Genomic DNA, 23892 nt, shown 5'->3' with positions numbered 1-23892 from the left:
GAAGCTTACATGCTGCAGAACAGTGAAGATGTCTCCTTTGCAGTGAAAGGGTATTTAAATGTTTCCTGTCTTGTTCATCGTGATCTTGTTTCAAAATGGTCTCATAACAGTCCTGTTAGCTGTCTTCAGGTGTGTTTCTTTATGTCAGGAAAATATGTTACCTAGCCTGGTTCCTTGCTGCATACAGCAGTATTCTAAAATCATCAATTTCTCTTCACTTCCAGCATTGAAGAAGTATGCTCTATTTTTGAACTTTGGTGCATGCTGAATTTTAGTGAAAATAACAATGTTTTTTCTTTCCTCATTTCTACAGTAAAGAAATTATTAATAGGTAAGTATTTTTTCTCTCTCTCCATACTATTAATCTGTAAATACATAACATAATCCATAATAGAACACCACAATTACTCAGATTGTCGTTTTTTTTCAGCACATAGGAAGCCTTTTCTTTCCCCACCCCAAGACACCAGTGTATCAAGGAGCAGAGTAGAAGCTGGAAATGGAAAGGATGTATCAAGGAGCAGAGGGTTTTTAGTCTGGTTGAAGGGAGAACTAGAACTAAACACAAGTATGTGACAGTAGCTGCCGCTGTCAGGCAGTAGGTACAGACAGTTTAATTACAGTAAAAGTGATGTTTTCAATAACAGACCTTAATAATTGGGAGTTAATGGCTGGCACCTACTGAGCTGACCCAGACAAAATGGCAAAAGCTTTTGAAACTATGATTAAAACTCAGGATCTGGACTGGAAGGATATAGATATCATGTTAGAAATGTTATTTGATGGTACAGAAAGAGAGTTGTTAAAACCAGTAGGAGGTTTGTGGAAGAGCAAATTATGACAGGTAATTTGCTGGGTACATTGGACATAATTTTCCCACTGCAGATCACAAGTGGGACCCTAACGTGTCCATGTTTAGAGAGACATTAAATAGATATCAACAATGGATACTACATGAAATTAGACATGACATGCCAAAGGCTATCAATATGTAAAAATTATTTGAAATTTAGCAGGATTGCAAGGAATCACCTACCAAATTTTTAAGTCGTCTGGAGGAAATGGCTCAAAAATACACTAATATCAATCCTGGAGAAGAGGAGGGAAAAATTCAATTAGCCCCTATATATGTGGGGCAATAACCAGATGATATTAGAAGGAAAATACAAAAGGCTCAGGAACAAGACCAGTATGATTTAGGGAAGTTGTTAGATGTTGCTTGGGGAGTTTATCAGAATAAAGAAAACCAGCAAGAAATAACTAAACAAAAAGTAGTTGCAGTTATGAAAGGAATTTTCAGAGGAATTGTGCCCCTGGGGAAAAGAAGGGGATGAGGGCATGGACAACCTACCTCAAATTCCCCTGGGAGACTTGGTATTAATCAATGTGCAAGCTGTAATAAAGATGGGCATTGGAAAAGGGATTTTCCGCAGCTGAAACATAAAGCCCCACTCATGTGGCCATCACCGATGGAGACTGAGGGAGACCAGAGGAATCTTCCCTGGCTGAAACTCTGATTACAGCTGAGCTGAGAAATGAGGAGGAAATTTATACTTTCTCAAAAACTCAGGTCAAGGAACACCCATTAAAAAGTTTTGGGACACTGGACATTGACGACCACTGAAGAAGACACCAAAAGATCAGACAAGGACTTCTGATAAGGGGTGTGACTATGTAAAATAAAGCAATACTTATAATTTAAGTAAGCTGGGATAGTTAATGAATGGTTAATGAATATGTAACCAGTGTGTATGGCAAAGTCTGTTTACCCAACACTCAGCACACTCAATTAGAGGAAGGATCCTCTGACTGACCAGTGCACTGCAATAAAGAATGCCTGATTTCTAGTACTCAAAACTGTGTTAGAAACTTTCTATCTGGCCAATTTTGGTATCAGAAGTTCGATGGTTCTGTGCCAGTCTTGTGTGTGAGCTTTGGAATACCAGTCTCTACTTTGGTTTCTGGCTCTTTCAGGTACTTGTTCTTCCTGCATCTTTGGAGTCATGCTGTTGACCCCTCAGCAATGAGCCGGATTTTGTTAGCATGGGATACAATTCTCCCTGAACAGACTTATATTCAAGGCCATATATAAAAAGTCCTTGACACTCTAATTTTCATGGTATTTTGCTGTTGAATTGTATATCTTGCTACAGAGAACTTACGAGCTATGCTTTATACGTGACTGGGTGGGAAAACAGTTATTGCTGTTGCTATTTAACTTAGATTTGCAGTGCATTTCTGGATCAAGCAGTAGATGTATTTCTGGTTTGTGTTGGATGGTAATTCCAACATTAAGCTGGAAAGTGATTCCTCTGCTTTTCTGAGTATTCCTAGAGGTACTGCAGGCTAGAACTTCCTCTCCATTGTTGTGGTTTAGGAATGGTTTAGTTTAGTGCCCTCCCCCACTGAGACTCCAAAACCACATGCTGCTCACTTGCTTCCCCCCCTCCCTTTCTCCCCTCCACTCTGCAGCAGATTGGAGAGGAGAATTGGAGGCACAGAAGGCAAAGCTCATGGGCTGAGATTAGAACAATTTACTAGAAACAGCAATGAGATAGGAAAACGAACAGTAACAGCAACAATATTAGTAATGAAAGTGTACAAAAGAGAGAGTGCAGAGCTCGACTGCAGGCATGAGTGACTGCAGCCATGTCACCCAGACTGTTCCCTCCAGCTTGGGACAAGTGTGGCCTCACTGCTCCCTCTGCCACGCTTGCTCCACTGGAAGGAATGCCCTTCTCCTTGAAAGGGAGAGAATTTGTTCCCTGCACCCCTGTCAATGACTTGAGGTAGTATTGAATAACAGGGTGCTAGCTGAAACCACGGATGCTAGATCCATTATTTTGGATGCTTTGCCATTAACAGAATTGCCATACTGGGCTACTGAGACTGTTGTAGCAAATAATTTTATTTTTTCAGCGATATGATAAGCCATCAAAAATTACAAGATATCTTTTCTTGATCTAAAAATTTTCCGTTAATAACTTTTATTTTCATATGGATTTTTAGCAAGATTGATGGTTCTAAGTTAATTTTTCCAGCTCTAGCTTTACAACCATAAGTTGAAATCTAAATGTGCATGATAAACCTCATATTAATTTTTAATACAGTCCTCTATAAGACAGATAACCTTCTTAAATTGTTAATTGCAATTTAATATTGGGTCCTAAGGTAGGATTAGTCTTTTGATGTATGTTGCACCTTTCTCCTCTTTCTTACTTGTATTTAAAATTCTTTCTGGACCCACTAGAGAAAGAGTTTCCTCATTGTTCTACATTTTCTTCTGTGAACAAAAATTGCATCAGGTCATCTCCACTAAATTTTCATCTTATCACAGGTTACGGGTCCCCTTTTCTGGGTCAGCAGGAGAGAGAAGACATATGGAATGAATAGGAGGATGTATGAAACTTACACCTAATGACTATCTTTCCTTGGAGGAAATGAGTTTTTTCTGGGTAGTTTTTTTTGGTTGGTTGGTTTTGGGGGGGTTTTGGTGGTTTTTTTTGTACTTTTGAGGTGCTTTTTGGTACTTTTGGGTTTTGGCTTTTTTGGAAGGGACATGGAGCCAGAAGAAATATCTTGGTAATTAAAGTTTATGGGTTCTCTTCAGAAAGGAGAGAGGCCAAACTAGTGTCCAGTAATTGCTCTGTTTATTTCCCTTGTCCTGTACTAAGCTGTGTTTGTTGAGGCAAAGTGGTTTGCATGTACGTGTACAGTATAGACCATAACCACATTTCTCCTCTAGTGGGCATGAAGTGTGGGAGCTTCTCTATCTGTCTTAAGAAAAATCTGCATGTACTTCCTTTGGTAGCTCAAACTCCAGACTAAACAGCATCTTCCAAATCACCCCTGACAACAGCTCCTCAGAGAAACATCAAGAGCTTCAGTTACAGGCTCGTAATTAAAACCCTGGCCCTGGTATGCTAAGAGAACTTGTTGCTTATGTAAGCAGAACCACTTCCAGAGTTTGTGGGCTGCCCCTTCCACAGCTGAGGCTGAATGGCAGCTCATAGGTACCCAGCAAAAACAATAACGAACATGTCAAAAACTATGTTTGTTTCAGAAGTTAAATGCCTGGTTTCAAGTTCAAGTGGCTCATAAATTTTTCAGACTTAACCATAATCAACTCATTGGCAGAGTGGAAATCAAACATTGCATCAGAACACAGCATATTTGCTTCATCACAAAAGACACCAATTTAGGAAACTAATGACATCTAGCTTTGTTTGGCTGTCTCTGTTGTATTCCCTACAGAAATAAGTTAGGAGAGAGGGAAAGAGAGAGGAAGGAAGGAAGGAAGGAAGGAAGGAAGGAAGGAAGGAAGGAAGGAAGGAAGGAAGGAAGGAAGGAAGGAAGGAAGGAAGGAAGGAAGGAAGGAAGGAAGGAAGGAAGGAAGGAAGGAAGGAAGGAAGGAAGGAAGGCGGGCAAGCTCCTATTGAAGTTAACCTGCCTTTAAGCAATCACTGAAGGACCTCTAACAAAAGACTACAGAGCAGTGAAGTGTGTGTTGGTAGGGTTTGCTGCACTGCTGTTCCTCCTCTGTGGGTCATTGTGGCATGGAACAGCCTGTGCTCAGTCAGGCACCCATGGGATGGGGATGACAAAAGACCTTGGTGTTGCTACCTGACCAACAGAAATTTGCTTCACCTGTCACCACTAACAGATGTGACATTTCCCACAGAAACATGACATGAGGAGACTTTCAAGGAAAGGCCAACACAACTTTGTCTAACATTAGGTAAATAATCAACCTCACATGCAAATTTAGCAGGCAGGAACATAATTTATGACTGTAGTGAATCCAAAGAGGATCAACAGGTTGGAGTTTTTTCCTGAAACAAATGGTTGTTGCACAATGGGCATAGCACTTTACCTTCTTGCAGCTGATGTGATGCTATGCAGACAGCAAGTGGCTATAAAAAGGACAAATGAGGGGTTTGGATTTCTGCAAGATTATACTTTAAAAATAGTTTGGATTATTTCAGTGCAGGACATCCCACTTTTACTCAACATTTGAAGGGGTTCATGTACAGTGTTTTGTGTGACTCATTTGTCTGTGTGCTAATGCCTGCTTCAGTAGGATCTTGTTGTCAGTCACAAATGTTAAGATTTGTCTGTACAGGATCTTTTAAGGTACTGCACTATCATCTAGTCAATGCAATTTTGACTGGCACTTTTTCCCCTCCTCCATCTCTACAAAGAAACTTTGAGGTCATTTCCAGCAAATGATGTAAGGGGTGAAAGGGTCAATGCAAAGTGAGGTCTCTGCTCTGGTGGAGTTCCTTAGAACCTACAGAGACAGAAGGCGGCTGTCACAGCTGAGTGGAAAATAGGGCTAGGTTGCCAAAGAGGTCTGTAATAGAAGTTACATCTGTCAGTGGCTATTTGTAGTAATTCAGCAAATCTTAGAAAAATCTACTGAGGGAATTACCTCCTTGTCATTGTTTAAGCTGAACTGGCAATTGAGCACCATGCAGCCACTCTTTCCATCCTTCCTCTCTCACTCCCCACCCCAGTGAATGGGGAGGAGAAACAGTAAAAATTTGTAGGTTGAGATAAGAACAGTTTAATATTTGAAAACAAAGTAAAACATAATAATAATAAGTAACAATGATAATTAAAGGGGAAAGAAAAAACCAATCAAGTGATCCACGACATAATTCCTCGTAACTCCCTGATTCATGCCAGACCCTGTTCACAAGCCCAGATCAGCCCCGTCACCAAGTAAATCCCCCAGTTTATGTACTGGGCATGACATTGTATGGTGTAGAATATCCCTTTGGTCAGTTTGGATCACCAGTCCTGCCTGTGCTCCATTACAGTTTTCCTGTTTTGTACCTACTCACTGGCACAGCATGAGACACAAAAAAACAGTCCTTGATATGGATAAACACAACCTAGCAAAACCCAAACCATCAGTGTGGTATCAATACTATTCCCATTCTGAATCCAAAAAACAGAGCTGTACTATCTACTGAGAAGAAATTAACTCTATTTTGATTCTGACTGTACAACAGGAAATACTTGATTTGAAGACAGGGTCCTGCAGAGGTGGAGCAGCACTTGTTCTGAGCCAACTTCCTGCTCCACCCGGAGACTTGGGCTTAATCCTCCTCCTTGACTCGCTCCCTGGGGGAGGGCTCAAGGGGCTCGCTGTGCATGCATGGACAAAACAGCACAAAAAATGTAGTTTGCATAAGGGGCATGCACCAGGTCAGGGCATGCACAAAATGAAGCAGATCAGGACTCCTTGCTCTCTTTTTCCTTTCTTTCTCCTTCACACTCCTTGTCTACCCCAGCTCTGGTCCCTCCACACAGCAGGATCAATGTGATAACTACGGACTCATTCTTGGTTCTCTTTCTCACCTTTATTTCTCCCCTTCCTTGCTTTGTCTGGGCAGAGCATGGCTGTCATGTCTTTCCCCATACTTGATACTGCAGACTGTTGTGAGAGTGGGGAGCTGGTGTTAACCAGCACCTTTAAGAAGTGGTGTATTGTGAGCCAGCATCTTTGGTTGCATGTTGTGGCTTGGTAGCCAACACCTTTGAGAAGTTTGTTGAGGGAGCTGAGAACTTATTGAAGTGTACTGTACAAAACTAAGGGCTTGTGAGCCACCGCTTCTGAGAAAATGTACTGTAAGACTTTCAGGGCTTGTTAGCCAACACCTTTTGGTCTAAATAGTGAGCTGGCTGCCAGAGTTATGACAATATACAATAAAAACACAAGAGTTCTCTGACACGTGTCTGATGCTTCTGTTCAGCCTGACAAGAATTTACATCAAACATCACATCATGTACCAATGGGTCGTGACACTAACCAGAACTTCTAACAAAATATTTTGTAAGAAAGTCAATATATCCAGATATTTTAATTTAAATGCTTCCTAGATTTGGTGTTGTCCTAAGGAGGTTTTCCGGACCTGGGATAGAATCTGTCATCACCAGCAGCCAAAGGCTTCAGATCAGAACTTTCTCTATTGCAGCTGACTACATTACCAACCAGATATTTTACTTGTCTGAGGAACAGTTTTCTATCTTTTTGCCAGCACAGTTCAGAGCAAAATAAATGCTAAAGGCAAATCCTGGGTTTTCTTTGTTTTTAGATGTATTTCTGATAAAACTTCAGAATCTGAAAGTAGCTAGTAGTCCTCTTGCACTGATGCCTGACCATGATTTTTCTTATGACTATTTAGCTATAACCTTATCCATAAGAAATGTTACAGTTAATATTTAACATTTATTGAATGCACACAGAAAAGCTTAATGTGACTAATCTTTAAAAGAGAGAAGACCTTGTGATGGAAAGACTGTGATTAATGGGTTAGTCCTTCCATTTTTAGTTTAAGGATCCTACTTCAGACTTCATACAGCACGACAATTTTAACCCAATGAAAGTGCATGTAGTGGCTTGCAGTTGGAGAGGTAGGAACTGTTCGTAGGGAGAGTTTTAACTTTTCTCACTTGTTCTCTTATGAAGCACATCTGCAAGGGCTTTGACAAGCTCCATGCCCCACACAGTTAGAACTCCTTTACCTCTAAAAATTTTCAGCCTAAAGAGATCACATTGGGCCAGCTTGATGTTTTGTCTTTTTAACATTTCATCCAAATAACCAGAAGGGAATAATAGCTGTAAAACGACATGGCCATCTACTGATAGAAAACTGTATAGCTTCTAAAAGGTATGCAACTGTAAGAAAGGGAGTACAGATTTCAGTACTTGGTTAATATGAGTTCTCTAGAGATTCTATCATCCACAGGGTGTAATTGGATGAAGAGCCAACAGCTTTTAATGAAGACCTGGTGTAAACAATGGATTATCACATTGCTAGGGTTTGTCCACCTAGAAAAAAAGTGCTGGTAGAATTACAGCAGCGTAGATCTGTCACTGAAACTGCAGGAATAAAAAAAACTCTCCAACAACATCTTTTAAGTTAGAGAATTAAGCATTACTTTATTCTGGCTAGGATGTGCAGTGGAAATCCTTCCATCCACACATGCCAGGATGTGCAGTAGAAATCATTCCATCACACATAATTCTTTACCAGAATTTTCACATATTTTTATACAAAAACCTCAAAGGAATTCTCGTTTATTGGTTCTACATTACAAAACTCTTAGTATTCCATCTCCTATTGGTTATTGATCCCTTTGCTTTTGATGCTAATTTGGTCCTCATTCTTTGGTTCTCTTATCAATCTTTTCCCAGACCAGGTGTCTCCAGCTGCGCCAGGGGGTAATGTTTGCTGACGTCTGTTTATCTCCTGTGTATCTTCTGGCTAGCCTCAACCTGTAGATGTTAAACTCTCAGAGTCTAGGAATCTTCTTTTTGTTGATTGAAGCCCATCAGGCCTCACTCAGGGAACTTCAAACCCTCGGTTAACAGATTCTTTTGAGGAAAAACTTCAATTCCCCTCCCCCTGGGCAAAGGTGGAAAAATCCATGACTAAAGTTAGTTAAAAGAATTTTAGAAGTTGTATAATTTCCAGCAGGTCCTCCTTGGGATAATCTCTCATTGATAAATGTGTGTATGTGTGTGTGTGTGAGCACAGATTTTATTGCTCTGAATTCGTGCAGGTAGTTGAACTTTCAAGTCTCTGGTGGGAACACATCCCTAAAGGTAAGCAGGTCACTGCAGAAGCTCAGATGCTTAAGGAACTCCAAGGTCTTTTATTCCCCTTTTCCTAGCTTCACATGATCAGTAGAGAACAAAGATTGCAAAAAAACCCTGAATATGAAGGCAGTTGCATAACACAATATGAGACTCCAATCAGCTTTCTAAGTGCTGTGCCACAGATACTCTGCAAGAAATACACGTCTCTATCCAAATCTAGAGCATGTTCAGTTTAGATTTGGGTAAAAAAAATAGCTGAGAAAGAGGTGTGATATTTAGAAACTGCTTTGGTAGAAGCAAAATTAGAAACACAAAGGATATAGTGAGAAATAAAACTTTGCCAGTATTTAAGGGGTCACCCACGAGGTTTGTTTGTGACTCATTCTGACCCTTCTGAACCCCTTCTGTGAACTGGTGTGACACAAATGCCAGCAAAGTAATTATCCTGGGGACTTGCAGGCCTACTCACCTCTGACAGCTCTGTGAATACTCTGCAAGAACATGGAGAAACCAATTAATGGCTCTTCTGTGAGTTGTTCTGCAAACCAATTCTTTCACAAAAGGGTCAAGTTTGATACTGACTTCAGCCTTTGCAGACATGGTGAAGTACTATCCTGGGGGTTTAGAAATCAACATCTTCTGCCATTAAAGGGGCTTTTCAGAAAGACATCATCTCTTTGCTCCATATTCTGCATGAATATCAAAATTACCTGAAAAGAAGGTGAGATCACAGAAGTAGGCAGAATTTAAACGCTAAGCAAAAAGTACAAATAGCAACATTTGACAGAGGTAAATTGCTACAGATTGAGACAGATATGCAGTATCTCTCAATAAACATTAACATGCCTTCCTAAGCCTAGAAATAGAAAGTTTAACTTTCTAATCATGGAGTGACACAATGATCTGGGTTTGGTCTTGTATATGAACTGTGCACTAATAGGTAAGAGCTTATGTGGATATATATATATGTACGTATATGTGTTCCTTCTGAAAACAATGATGAAGATACCTTCCGATGTACAAGTAAATAGCAAGAGTCAGCTTCCCTGTGCCATTTGCTATGGCTGTGTCCAGACAAATTCTCTCAAAACATTATGATAAATTTAGAGACATAACTCATTTTAGAAGGACAGCGACATGAATGACATAAGCACATATAAGTAGGTAGAAAATATTCCAGCAGTTAACTCATCCTCTGTGATTAGATGGACAAGGAATGGGCCACAGGCAAAGTTCCCAGGCTGACATCTTCAAAATGTCTGATTAACTATGAGGGCTCATAGTTAATCAGACATCTTGTGTAGGAATCCAGGGCTGATGCTCAGGTCAGACTTGTGTTTGTACAACAGAGAAATATCAACACCATTCTGTGAGTGAGGGCAGGAACCTGACCACTGAGATTTACCTGTGGGTGCTGGGTGACCAAGTGAAAATCAAACTGCCTCTGCCATGAGATTACATTTTGCCATGGACAATAGGCATTGTTCTGTGCAAGTCTTCAAGCCATACAGCTGGGAAACGTGTCTTAATTTTTATTTTAATGTGTGCACTGGGCTTACTCATAATTTGTTTAGAAAATAGAAAATATTTTAAACAATGGATTCTTTTATTCAGTGGAAATGTGAGGATAGCAGTAGTTGTTTGAAGCGTTTCTTTTTTTTTATTGGTCAGTATTTTGTGAATTATAAAAATGCTTTCAAGTTCTCTTGTTTAAAAAAGTTTGGCAGGAAAATAATATTTTCGTCATTTCTTTTTAGCCTTTAGTACTTCTTTTGCTCTTTTGAGGTTTGTGGGTTTTTTTGTTGGGTTTTTTTTTCAGTTATGAGGAATAGAAATGTCTGAACTTTTAATAAAAAAGTGCACTGAGGTTCTTATAAAAGATTTTGACTTATCATATCCCAGGCTTGAAAGGAAGAATGGCAAATATCACAGAACTTGCATTAAAATCATGATAGCTGGCAATGTAATAAATTGTGTCATCTTTGAATCTTTCTGGTTTTTCTATACTTTTAGCTGCAATTCTTTATAGGTCATTATCTCCCATCTGTGAACTTAACTCTTTCAAAGAAGTGTGTTGTAAGATGAAAGAAATAAAGAGAGCTAGGAAGAAAAAAAAAAGGACGAAATACAAGATATGGCATGATTAAACACAGAATTAAACACAAAGAAACCCCTGGCCTGGAAACTGTAGAGCACAAAAAGCCAGGATGTACCTTGAAATCCACTCCTTGTGGTTTTTTGTTGCTTTGGTTTTGTTTTGTGCGGAAATAAGTTCCACTGTAGCCTTTAAATTGCTGACCTCTAATCTTTTTCAGGTAAGAACCTTATCAATTACCGTAAATGTAATCACAGCTGTTGTAATATTATGCAGAAAATAATGTATGGCAGAACTTGTGCTTCTTATCTACTTCTATAAATGTTCTATGCTGAAAGCAGATTTTTTTCCCCCTTTTCTTTTTTGTCTATAAACATGAAGATTGCCTAAAGTATTTTTTTAGGAAGGATTTAAGGATAGTCAGTGTTTCTCCTGATAAAAAACTTTAATTCCAGTTTCCAATTTTTTCACGAAAGAAATGACTGCTGATTCCTTTCCTTGAAGATTAATGCTTTAGTCATCTTAAATGAGATATTTTCCTAGAAATAGAAATTTTGGTAATGATACAATTAACAAGACCAAGCCCTGTTGGTGTCATCACATCCTCTAATGCAAGAAGATTTCATTTGGCTCCTTGCTGTGTGATGAGAAGGGAATGAAAACAATTTATCAAATTATACTTCTTACTTTTTCCAGATTTCTTTCAGTTCCTCTTGGTCCCCCTGTTACGTTCAGACACTGCCTTCAACCTAAGCAGCTTTTCTATTATCTTGAACTTTATTTAGGTTTTTGACCCAGGGTCTGCTTTTGTGCTCTGTTGAGAACAATGGTATTACCAGACTCAAGAATGAGAGCTGTCCTTTGTAAGAGATATAGATGTTGGCTAAATGTTGGATTCAGTTCATGGTTAGCTATCAGCTGCTTGCTTTTCCAAGGTTTTCCATTCCTCATTGTTAGTTCCTGGTGGTAAATTCTGGTTCAGGTAACTCTGATCAGACTTGGGCTGTGTCGCCTTTTGTTTTACAATTGAATGCATGATTGATGTCATACGGCTTGCTGGTGATGATTTAAACCTGCTTTTGGAAGTATTAAAAATCTTAAATTAATTTACTTGACTGTCCTAACTAAGACAGGAGAGGTTTCCTCTGCAAGCACAAAAAGAAAGCTGTACCTGACTCTGAGCAAGGCAGAAACACTGCTAGAAACCTTTGTAGGAACAGTGCCCTGTACACCCACTGCTCTTATGCTAAACCTCCACAAACTTCAGAACTACAGTGGAAGTATGAATCAGTCATCTCATACCACATAAGAATAAAATGTTCCCACAAAACTAAAGCTGCTAAATCTCTCTGTACTCACCTTGCCTGGACAGTTGGGTGGCTTCCAGGGGAGCATAAACCAATCCTCAGCCAAAGGGGATGTAAAAGATTTGGGAGCATCATCAACTGGGAATAAAGTGACAGCATTTTACTGACAGTTTGCTTGTGTACAGGCAACAACTGATGTGACACTATTTCCAACAACTGTCAGAAGTCTGAACTCATGGGTACTGCCAAATTCCCAGATTGCAAAGATGGAGAAACTGTAATGATGGACCCTGGAAAATTCTTGGTTAGCCTTACCTAAGGAACCTTACAAATGCTCATTAAAAAATCAATAAAAGTAATACTTCCTTCTACCCCAGCTAATCATCATCACTGGTGTAAAACTCTGTACACCCAAGATCGGCCTGCAAGCATTGGTTCTTGGTTGTCCGATTCAAACGGGCTGGCTGGGCACTGAAGCAAGATGCTGTGACACAGGACAGGACCAAATATGTGCTGAAGACTTCCAAGGAATAATGCTGAATACCTGGGATTTACAAACCTGTATTTTAATCCATCAATGGTTAATTCTGGCTATGTGGTAGGGAACAGTCTATACAGTCACATATCCAGATTTTGGAGGATGTTCCAACATAGATGTTCTGATTGCAATGTTTTTAGCATTAAATTTAACAGACACTAGTATAACACTGTATTATGGATAAGGTTGTTTCTAACCTAACCTAATCATAGTTAAGGTGTAAATGTTATTGTAGATCATGCTGGTATTTTTTAAGTCAGCATAGTTCTAACCGGTTGGATTGCCTATCGGATCACTAATGCTTTTGCATCTGAAGCACCTCCATGAATTTCAATATTGTAGACACCTGCAGGGGAAGGAGAGGCACTTTGTGCCCTATGGTAGAATTACGACATATAGATTGAAATATATCTTATTATTCATAGGAAATTATCTGCCATGTCCACATATTGCAACTTCTCAGAATTTAGAATACTAGACTTTTGCATATTAATGAATATCACCACTTTAACTGGATGCAAAACTATTTTCCCGTCCCCAAAACACAGATACTGTGCTGACTATATTGTGAGTTGCTTCACCATAAAATACGGCTATCTCAAACTATCTCAAACTGATTTTGATTTATGTTTTTAATATAGTATTTTAGAAAATGAACACATGCATTGCTCTTATTGTTTTGCCAGATGAACTCTTTCAATAAAATTGTGGTTTATACATGTGCAGTAAATATACATCCAGTCTGAGTTGTGTCATATGTTGCAGCATATGGTGTTCTCGCTTTTAAAAAGGATGATTATATACAAAAGAACATCAGGACCATTCTATAGATATTTTTTCTTTTGTGTAGGGAAAATAAAATTTGGAATTGTTTCGGGATTTTTGTATATATGAGAGCTATTTAAGTGTACTTTGTGGCTAAATGGGTTGTGCTAAATACATTTAAAAACTGAGATGTGTGAACTATGCTAGAATTAGAATAGAAACAACAGATCAAGTAATTGGTCCTTCCAGCACACTACTGTGCTTTTGGCAGTGGCCAAATCCAATTTTCCATAAAATGACTGACGGATCACCTAGTAGAACCATTAGTGCTACTTTTGGCTGGTTCCAGTGGGTCAGAGACTACGCCTTGCAAAGGAGATCAGATTATCCCTAATGACCAAAATAATCCCCAAATAGTGGATTTACGCTTCATGTGGTTTCCTACCTGAGCATTCAAAACACTCATTTTGTTCATCTTATCTGGCTTTTGCATACAATTGCATGTATGGGGCTTGGGACTGTGTAAACTGACAAAGCATTTGTATATTTGAATGAATCCCAGAGTAAAAATGCAAAAACAAAATGGAAAAATGAGGAACAGAAGATTTTCATCAAGAGGATCTTTGTGCTTTTTAAGGTGCTGCTATAGTTGAGGTGTTATGAGAAGACAGTGGTATAAGCACCAGATAATTCCATTGTCTTTGTACAATGTGGATCGTAACCATGTTATAATAAAAGTTCAGTGGCTTCCCACAAGAATATTGCTAGGATTGCATATCATTTGGACAGGAAAACATTTAACAGTGGGATTTAAAAATTGTTTACACGATAAAGACTAATTTTATTAGTGGAAAGATCCATTTAATTAATGCAACTAATCCAGAAGTATATAGAAAAATAAACTGGTTTTTATTTAAAAGTGTGAATTTGTGTAATAGATGTAGAAAAGCAATTTATAGTAGAAATAGTTTTCTAATCCTGTTTTTCAGAAGCTGTATAAGCTGGTTTTTTTTGTTCTAAGCAAACAAACTTTCAACTACTAATTTTCATCAACATTGCATCACTGTTGTGTACAGTTATTATGTCCATGCAAAATGGCTGCACTAGAGAGCTTGCTGCTCAGTGAAGGTGTTTCTGAGACAACTTGTGATGTTTCCATGTCAGGGAAAAATAGTAGCTGCGAGAAGAGGAGGAAGGAAAGTAGAAAGAATCTCCTCCCTTCATCTCAATTCTCTGCAGCTTTTATAATCATTTCAAAGCATGGTTCTTCTACTTTGAAGAAACACTTAGGATTGTGTTGGTGAAACTGATGCCTTTTCCTAGTCTTAAAATAAAGAATCAAACATGGTTAGAAGGGAAAAAGGGGTTTAATCTTAGATTTATTTTAAGGATCCTTAGGTGCACCGCGTTCGTTGGAACACGCCGAAATGCACACCACAATGCACACACACGATAGATCAGGTATAACATTATAGGTCTTACTAATTAGCATATCTATCAAAGATTCCCCAGTGAGAGGCTCGTGAGCCCCCCTCCCCACGGAACCTTCCCCTGGATGGTCCTATCAGTTCACAAAATGTGTTCTGGAGAGGACCTTGGGGTCTGGGGCACACTGATCCCTAACTATGAGGCTTCTAAGATGTTTAGTCTCCTAGCTTAACAAAATAAGTCTAAGAACGTAGGCTAAAAAACACTAAGAATACAAAAAGCTTTAAAAAGGTATATAAAAGGGGTATAAAAGAAAAAGCAAAAAATCATCATGGCATCAGAATGATGCTAAAAAGGGGCTGATGCAGTAGCAAAAGAGCTCCAGGCAGAGTATAATGCATTCAAACACACCTACAGATAAACTGAGACATGCTTCAGATGCTGCATAACAACACAACAGTTTATCATTTATCGAGCTCATCTCACAGTTCATACTTGCTTTTTTAGATTTTGCCAGACTTAATTGCAAAGAAAAGTTAACAATATGGCTAAGGATTACACAGTCGAGTCCTAACGAAGTATGGGCAACAAACAGCACCTACTGTTTCCTACAAATCTCTGCATTGCAAAAGGAATTTGTTCTAATGGGTTCCTTAAAGATTACTTGGTGCTTTTAGGAAGGGGAATTTCCTTCAGGCTTTTACAATGAAAAAAATTAGGCAGCTGGGAAATTTCTCTGCTGTTTCCTTTTCCCAGTCTTTCAACAGAGATAACAGTACGTACCTGAAACTCTTCCCTAACAATAAAATTTCTGATAATTAGTGAGCAGGAGCATGAGAAAGAGGTAGGACTAGAAATTAGTTGGTATAAAATGTCAAATATTCAAACAGTGCATTTTTAGATTCAAAAAATGGTGTAATGAAATTGTTGTGGGACAAGGAGGGAAGGAGAGGATAATGCATAGCCAATGACAATAAAGACCAGCTTGTGGTGAAATACACTCAGGAAAAGCTCATTTAAAAATGAGAACAATCTTAAGGCACATGAAGGAATCAAAGACTCTTTCAGAGAGACTTCCAGAGTGTTTCTATTCCATTCAGCATATACTCTGTTTTTCCTTCTAAGCCTGAATTTCTACTGCCCCTCATCATGAAATCTGTTACTGAGTTTTCTTCTTTTTAAAATTATTACCTTCTACACTGACTGATGAGACTATAAAAGCTATTTGTAACACTTAAATCTTTCCTTGCTTTCTTCTTCAGATTCCCTATGTGATTCCATAATGACCCATAGAGACTGACTTACATTTTGAAGCTCAGCCTTAGCATAATCCATATGTGCTAGTCTCCATGCTCTGTTCAGGTCTGGTTTACAGACGGGAAATATTATTTCCTCTTCTGCAGTGACATAAGAATGATGTAATAGTTTCCACACACCTTATCTTTAAATTCTGGTTCTTTTTCAATTTTTTAAAACACTGACTATTTTCCTAACGTAAGGGTTGTGAAGCATTTGCACAGTTCAGCAAATCTTTCATACCCTGTCGCTCATCAATTTTCAATCTTTCAACTGTGTTCAGGCTTTTCGAAAATTCAGTGGCACTCTGCTGTAGCTATTCAAAGCACCTTGTGCTTTCCTGTGCTTTTCCTTTCAAATTTCTTTACAAAGAAGTTTCAGGAAATAGGATCCAAAGGATCACAATAGAACTGCGTCTCTTTGGCAAGCTCTTCTTTATGATAAATTCCAAAAAAATCTCTTCAAGGAATATGCAGCAAACTCAATAACAACTATTACCACGAGTTCTTGCTCCAGTAAAATAACCATTTCTAGACTGTGTGTGGCAGAGCACGTGCCTGCAGCCACCCTGACCCCTGAGGACTCAACAACCCCCAAGCGCTGGTAGTCAGGCACATTAAGTTTGCGCTGGTAGTCAGGCACATGAAGTTTAGAGTCTCACTCCAGTTAGGGTGAGAACCCACAACTCCCCAGTTAAGTGGTTTGCATACTTTAGTATGGTTGGTTAATGTTATCCCCTCCCTATTTTATGTATAATGTCATGTATATTCATTTTCCTTAAGTTGATATGTATTCGCTCTGGAAAGTTTTATGTTACTCGACACCCCATTGGTTTCTGCCCTAAGTCCCTCCTATGTGTTATTTCCATTGGTTTCCTTGCTCTCAACCGCGTCTCTGAGCCCATATCCTATTGGCTGTATCCCTTATCCCTGCCTTTCCTATCCCCACTATAAGACCCCTGGAAACCGTCACATTTAGGGCTCTTTGTCACTATCCCTTCATGTGAATAAACCTGTGCATGGATTTTATACAAGTCCCTTCTCTCTGCTTCTTTGCCTCCACCTGCGTGCCTTCACACCCTGCTCAGAGGCAGCTCCTTCAGGTGAAGAGCTCACCCCTTCTGCCTTTTGTGTGTGCCACTGTAAATCAGTTGGTGTGCAGCTAGACCTCTGGGCTTCTCTTTGAGCTAGCACGCAACCCAATAACTGTGTTTTCTCCTTGGATGGGAAGTTATCTCTACAATCAAAGTCATAACACCATTTCATGCGTGGACTTGAGGGCAAAGACAGTAGACAGTGAAGTTCACAGGGCACTGCTCTTTCTGCATTGCCATTAGCCAGACTTGAACTGGTCTAGACTTGAAGTGTACTTAGCCAGATTGTATTTTTAACTTTTTCTTAGTTTCTTCTTAATAAAGCTATACATTGATAGAACCTTTTGGAGGTAGAGGAACAGCGTGATACAGGAAAATGAAAGCATACTAAGGCAAGAGAGTGTCCCAAATCAGACAGTAAACAGCTTCCCCATGGATCAGTATTTGCTTTCCAGGGGATGGAGCAGTGTAGGGGGGAGAACGAGGAAGAAGGAACTGTGAGGCCAGGAGTGCGAAAGGACTTTTAATTGTCCAGGCCAAGTTTGGAAATAAAACTATTTTGTTTTCCAAGGTTTTCATGTCACTCTTTTATATACCAGCTGCCTTAGAAGAAGAAAGTCTTCTGATGGCCAGAGGTCTCCTACCAGCAAGGATGAAAACTTCCTTGGGAATTCGAAAGCCAGGTTTCAAATCATAGAAACACAGGATAGTTTGGTTAGGAACAGAGCTTGATCATCTAGTTCTAACTTCCCTGCCATGGTTGGGGACACCTTCCACTAGATCACTAACACAACCCAAGAGGAACAAACTTTAGATTCTTTCAACATCATGGATTAAGAGGAGGGGAAAGCCTGCAGATATTTCCTACCTCACTTCACTACAGAGAATCTAGATGTGAGGTAAATTAGGTGATTCAGCAGAGAAATGAGCCTTGCAACACATTGGGCAAGTTTGTGTGGTTTCTGTCATCTTTTACAAAATGGTAAATAACATTTATATTGTCAGGCAAGTCAGGTCAGCGAGTGATGACATTGATCTGTCAGATAAATGGAAAAATATCTTTCATGCAAAGTTGCGAAAAGTGCTGTTAAAGATTGGAGGCTAAGTCAGGAAGGACTGGTATCACCCATCATGTTACTGATGCTGCTTAGCAGAACAGCTGAACCCCAAAGGAGTGCAACAGATAAAAACAAAGCTGATACTGGAAGTCACACAGCCATGTAATATTCTGTGTGGCAGCTGTAGGTGTCATCTGAAAATGGAAGGGGGAGATTTGGTCCAGGATTCTAGAAAATCTAGGTGATTTCAGAATATGCTGTCTAAAGGCCCAAGGATGTGTGTTGCAAATACATTAAATGGTACAAAAATAACACTTTGTGTTGCTGGGTTTCACAAAAGAGCTGTTGGAGGCATCTGTTCTCAAATCCATTGGCTTTGGGGATCTGCTGCTCACATCAAAAATAGACAGCAAGCTTCCATGATGGTATTCCTCTAGAGGGCTACAGAAAGTTTGTTGAGTCATTTAGAAGTTTCTGTATGGTGAGACATAAAAAACTATCTCAACTATTAACCTCCAGGTGTGAACTAGCTTGCTTGAGGATGGTGTACCATGGGCATCTACAGAGGGAAAGGAAATTGATCTGGATTTTTTCAAGAGTGTAGAAGCTTTCAATCTTTTACAGAGCAAAGATGTGATCAAGAAAAAATAAAAAAAGATAAAGAGAACTCCTACAGTGTGTAGGAGCTTGGGGGGGGTCGGACAGTCGGGACGGTGACGAGAGATCTCTGTAGTCAGATCTTGGAACATGCGGTTTATTGCAAAGGGCGTGGGTACAGGGGCACTGCTTAGAGCTGCAGCTGGCAGCTCTGAGCAGGCCCAAGAGAGCAAGAGAGTAAGCGGGTAAGGGAGTAAGTAGAGTGGATAAGTAAAGAGAGTAAGCGGGTAAGTGAAGAGAGAGAGAGAAGTCCTCATTACAATACAATAAATCATCTTCTGTACTGAATATTCTAATTGTCACTAACCAATCTAATACAAATCCTATAGCATTTACATACAGCCTATAAGAATTGTTATATTACCATAGAGTGTTACATCTTAACTCCTAAAAACTACTCTTTGGACCCCTTCTGCTGAGCTAGTAGGGTCTGCTCTGACCCTTGGACCTGCCTGCAAGCAGAGGGTATTGTTCAATCAAGAGGGGATTACCTTCAGGCCATACCATTGTTTTCCAGTTGTTCAGTAACTAAGATTTGGTATCTCAAAGGTGGCTTTCATTTCGATGTCGCTTATAGTTTTCATATTCCCAAAATCTTTTGTCAGGCAATCATATTTATAAGGCTTTCCTGTTTCATCTTCCCCAACAACAGTGTATTTAAATGGGCTTTTATATCTTCAAGAAGGTTCTTAGCTTGGAACTGGTTTCAGCTTTAAAAAAATTACTGCAGTGGAAATATGCAGTGGAAATATGCAGTCAGAGTGTAGGAGGGCAAAAACACCCAGTTAAAAATTAGCAGAAAAATGGGCTTGCAAGAGCAGTAATACACAATCATAGAAAAATGCCACCTCATAGTAAAATGGTACTAGAAACAGCAGTTTTGACCCTTACAATTTATTTTTACATTAGTATGAAAATGTTTCATTGAACTGGTAAAATACACTCACATGTAAGAATGTAGTCTATGAAATGTGACTACAGCCATGTATAAAGTATGACAGTCTTGCAGAATTACATACCAGTAAAAGGGAATCAGAAAGCTTGGGGATATTTTTGTTTGTTTGTTTGTTTGTTTTTAAATCGGACATCCACATCTTTTTCATTTCACTTCTGAATTCTTCTGCAGCAGATCAGCCAAATGCTACCACAAAGTCTGATTGCTTGGATTGCTACAGATTCTCTAGGATTTGTGGGGAAAGACTGTATAAAGTGAGTGCTGGCTTTGCAGTGATATTACATACTTGTTTTTTTTTCTGCTACAAATAAGTAATTTAGTGAAAACAGAATAAAATCTCATCCACACTGGCACAAAACCTCTCCCCCAAACCAAAAAACCACAAAACACCCAAATCCACAACAAATTTGTCATGCTCAGTTGCTGTGTGCTCAAAGATACCTGGGATGACTGACTTTCAAATACAGCAAGGATTGGTTACAACTGGGAAAAGAGCAGAGATTCTTCCTCAGAGGATAAGGGAGACAAAATCACAGTTTGCTGTTCTCTTGTGGTATTCTCTTTGTTCCTCCTTCCTAGGTCCATAACTTTGCATCCTGCTTTCTTAAAAAACACTTCATTTGAACATATCTTTATTAATAAGAAATGGCATCATTATTTACTACTTCACAAGTTTGCTATTACAGCCACTGATCTGGTCAACAGCGATTGTAAATTCCAAGAACGCTATTTTCATGAAGTTATCAGGATTTAAAAGATGTTCACTGAAATAGACCTTTTTCTGAGATGTGAGACATACCTTGCACTGTAATTATATTTGAGTATCATGCAACATTAAGTTATATGTAGTATGAAAATAGATACGCTGTTTCTGAAAATGGGTCCTCTTCACAAATAGCACCGTCAATTTGATGAGACATCCAGACCTTTACTGGAAAATTCCACCATGTCAAATTTCTGCTGCCCTACTGCAGCTGTGCTGCTTTTGTTTCCTATGTATGGACACAGTAGTTTACTTCTATCTGCCTGGGATTTTCTAGTGTTCAGGATTATGTTCAAGCTTCAAATACTCACCCTTAAGAGTGTTTATAGCCTTTCACATTAAGGAACTGGAAAATACTTCATAATGGCTTCTAAAATTAATGAATTAGAGTGTTCATATTACAATTTTTCCTTGAGTAGCTCTCTTGGTTCTTCAGCATCTTGTGTTGTGCTTAACTCTAAGACAGCCAACCTTGACATGATTCCTTACAACAATTCATATTGGTCATAGTCTACTGTCTTTCTCAAAAGGCCTCTGGATGAGAACACAAATATTAACATGGACTTAAGGTAAGTGCAGCAGAAAACAGTGTTTTTTCTAGACGTGTAGTAAAGCCAAGCTGCACATTACATCATGCAAAGGGGATGCGTGTGTGCATGGTCCTGGAGGTGGGTGAGCAGAAGACCATGTTAAAGCTTATCAGATTTTTGATGCTTCACAAAAACCAGCCAAACCCTCCTTCTTAGTCCCATTAGAATCACCCACTCTAGTGCAGAACTCAACACAGTAACTGTCTGCTGCATTAGGACTGTGTCAAATGGTTTGGTATATCAGTAAGATCAAGCTAACTGAGAATGCAGTGACTTGTCTTGCTTACAAACTGTCTGTTCTGCCTTTAAAATTAAGAACCAAGTCATCCTCCTAAGTAATTGGTATTCAGCTTGGAAACTACATTAGTAGAAAAAATGTTTTTATCTTGTTTTAAGGAGAAAGGTAACTTAAGGCATAGAGGAGCAGGAAAAGGATTAACCACAAACCTAAGCAAGTCATGGTTCTTACCTCTCTTTTCTATTTCCTTCTTCATTCCCTAGGCTAAACAGAAGGGTATTTACATATAACATTATATACTTTAAAGAAAAAAAGCTGTTTTGGAAGAGTAGTAGAAACAATATGATTGACTTCAGATCTTGTCTGGGCTTCTGCTTTGAGTCTGGAAATCTTGTTACTGGTTACACTTAATTACACATCCTGCTCTGCATTCACAAGTTTAGATCAAGAGAATACCATTTAACTAGGCAAAGACATATTTATCTAGTGAAATGAAAGTAAACTACTGAAGGATTGTTTAACAGATCTTTACAAAGTGCCTGGGTCTTTTTTAAAATCAAAATTAACACATTTTACTGTAATCACAGGGTGAACATTCATGTAAACTATAGTGTTTATATTTATTAAAACTGCTCAGTACAGGAAAATGATATATATATTTTTATTAGGAGAACCAATCAGGACATTGTTCTACAAATCAGGCTTTGCTGTCTAGTATGTACCTATTTTTACATGAAGAAAGCTATGTCGGCCCTAACCAGAAATTGAGAGACTGGGCACTGTTCTTTAGCTTCAGTGTCCTTTGCAAAGCCTCTCTGTGCAGCCACTGTGCACAGACAGTAAGTTTGTCTGTACAGCACAGTGATTAGGGTCTGGTCAACATAGAAAACAGAATTGCATAGAGGATGTAATGAGGTCTGCAGACTTGATACAGAAAGCAAAAGAATTTGGCTTTGCTCTTTAAACCCAAATAAGAGATCACTTAGCTTATTAGCAAAGTCCACTTCAAAAGGTAGTGGAAGTGACGCATTTGGATGGATCAAGTCAGATGTGTGATAAATTTTCAGACCACAGCATGCAAGAAGTCACTAGTTTACATAACTTTACTTAAAATAAAATGAAAATGATTGATTAAATAATAAAGCTCTGATATTTAGGAACAAAAATCAGTAATATATTAACATACAAGAGTTTGGATCAAACTTTTCACACAAGCAGGAAGCACATTAGACTCAATTAATGCTCAACAGCTCTTAGTTACTTTGTAAGAAGCAGAATTTTTCAACTTGTGTCTTAATACATGAAGTACAAAGCAGATTTTTTTTCAACTCATGTCTCCAAGCATTAAGTTACAGGCATGCAAAACCACAGATACGTGAAAAATATTTTTACTTATCTCATGTGAGACTGAAATAGTTTCTTCTAACTTAAGGCCATGGCAAATGCATCCTGAAAATCATAAAGTAACTTCAGACAAATGGTAATTTAAGAAACTAAATGCAACTAAATTTAAGAAAGCCAAAATAGATATGTGCATACTTTAATTACACAATTGGGTAAGAAAAATTTCAGGCTGTATGTATGGATTTACACAAAAATAATGCTATTATGTTGGTGTGTAGATACTTAAATAGTTGGCCTTTCTATTGTATTTCCAAAGAGATTCCATATTGTACTTTCTCCTTTTCACATCTGACACGCAAGTCTCCATGCTTTAGGCTTAAGTTTTTAATTTATTTTCCCTTTTCTTTAACTGAGGTAAGGATATGGCTACAGTGCACTTCAGTCAGCCATCCAGTTTGAACAAATGGAAAGCTAAGCCTGGCACAAGGATATTAAATTTCATTTAAACTTTCTAGCCTGAAATGGAAAGAATAATAGCTTATAAGCTGCAGCAACTGGTGTAACCAGGAAAAGTGCAAAGCCAGAGTTCAGTTAATTAACAGCAAACAGCCCATAAAATGGAAACATACAACTAAACTGGAGTTTTCCTAAAACAACATGAACAAACCTGGAATCTTTAAGTGGTTAGAAAACTGCTGAAGCTGTGTCTGGTGTAGGCTGGCTTCGGTTAAAACTGAGTGGAAACGACTCCTAGTTAAACATGAGCACCACCAGACCCTTTCAACCTATTTTCTGCTGTGTAATAATGGCTTTTCATTTCAAACTCATTTAGTTTGAATGATCTTGTCACACCTACTGAAAGTAATTCAAACACTTTCAGCACTAGTTGGAAGAAGCCTATGCAAACTCTTAATCTTCTGCACTGTCCTACTGATGAGAAAATATTTGCAGTGGTTAAGCCTCTGAAGTGATTTGAACTTTTGAATTATTCTTGTCTGACTAGAGAACACTCTATATTTTAGCAGAATAAAATTTGGTCAAAACTGTACTACATCATGATTTTCCACTGCTGTAACTCCATGTGGAAACTATTTTTTTGAAAAGTACTCAGAGAATTGTAACTGAATTGGCCCCATTCTCTGATTAGATGGGAG

At 38.7% G+C, this 23892-nt stretch overlaps 1 protein-coding gene across 15 annotated transcripts in view; it reads right to left on the bottom strand.

The window, feature by feature from the left end:
- OSTF1 (osteoclast stimulating factor 1) overlaps positions 1 to 23892 on the bottom strand; it is an 81812-nt gene that overhangs the window by 34336 nt on the left and 23584 nt on the right. For 3 of the 15 annotated variants that reach the window (XR_014227299.1, XR_014227309.1, XR_014227310.1), the window contains exons 10-12: positions 12066 to 22843; positions 9081 to 9321; positions 7946 to 8417 (exon numbers count right to left, since the gene is read on the bottom strand). The gene's annotated coding sequence lies outside the window, so the exon portion shown is untranslated. Of the gene's footprint in view, positions 1 to 7945; positions 8418 to 9080; positions 9322 to 12065; positions 22844 to 23892 lie in introns of those variants that run through there. The other 12 variants (XR_014227297.1, XR_014227298.1, XR_014227301.1 and 9 more) reach the window with 11 other exon arrangements.

Source organism: Coloeus monedula, assembly GCF_965178545.1.
Source record: "Coloeus monedula genome assembly, chromosome: Z".
Classification (NCBI taxonomy): domain Eukaryota; kingdom Metazoa; phylum Chordata; class Aves; order Passeriformes; family Corvidae; genus Coloeus; species Coloeus monedula.
This window is presented reverse-complemented; position numbering and strand designations above follow the sequence as displayed.